The 485-nt window shown below is 33.6% G+C and overlaps 1 protein-coding gene across 1 annotated transcript in view; it reads left to right on the forward strand.

Annotated features, from left to right (window-relative positions):
• TM9SF2 (transmembrane 9 superfamily member 2) overlaps positions 1 to 485 on the forward strand; it is a 70431-nt gene that overhangs the window by 46911 nt on the left and 23035 nt on the right. The window lies entirely within an intron of this gene.

Raw genomic sequence — 485 nt, forward strand, 5'->3', positions numbered from 1 at the left:
GTCTTCCTTATGTCCTCTTTCAAAAAGTGTCTATTTAGGTCCTTTGCCCATTTTTTGATTGAATTATTTATCTTCCTTTTGTTAAGTTGTATGAGTTCCCTGTAAATTTTGGAAATTAAACCCTTACCGGAGATAACATTGGCAAATATGTTCTCCCATGCAGTGGGCTTTCTTGTTGTTTTGTTGATCGTTTCTTCAAAAGCTTGCAGAAGCTTTTTATTTTCATGTAGTCCCATTTGTTTTTTTCTCTCCTTAGTTTCCATTGCCCTAGGAGCTGTATCAGTAAAGATATTGCTACAACATATGTCTGATATTTTGCTGCCTATGGATTCTTCTAAGATTTTTGTTTTCCCATCTTATGTTTAAGTCCTTTATCCATTTTGAGTTTATTTCTGTGTAAGTTGGTGGTATAGTTTCATTTTTTTGCATGTATCTGGCCAATTTTCCCAGCACCATTTATTGAAGAGACTGTCTTTTTTTTTTTT

Source organism: Myotis brandtii, unplaced genomic scaffold (assembly GCF_000412655.1).
Source record: "Myotis brandtii unplaced genomic scaffold, ASM41265v1 scaffold796, whole genome shotgun sequence".
NCBI lineage: Eukaryota > Metazoa > Chordata > Mammalia > Chiroptera > Vespertilionidae > Myotis > Myotis brandtii.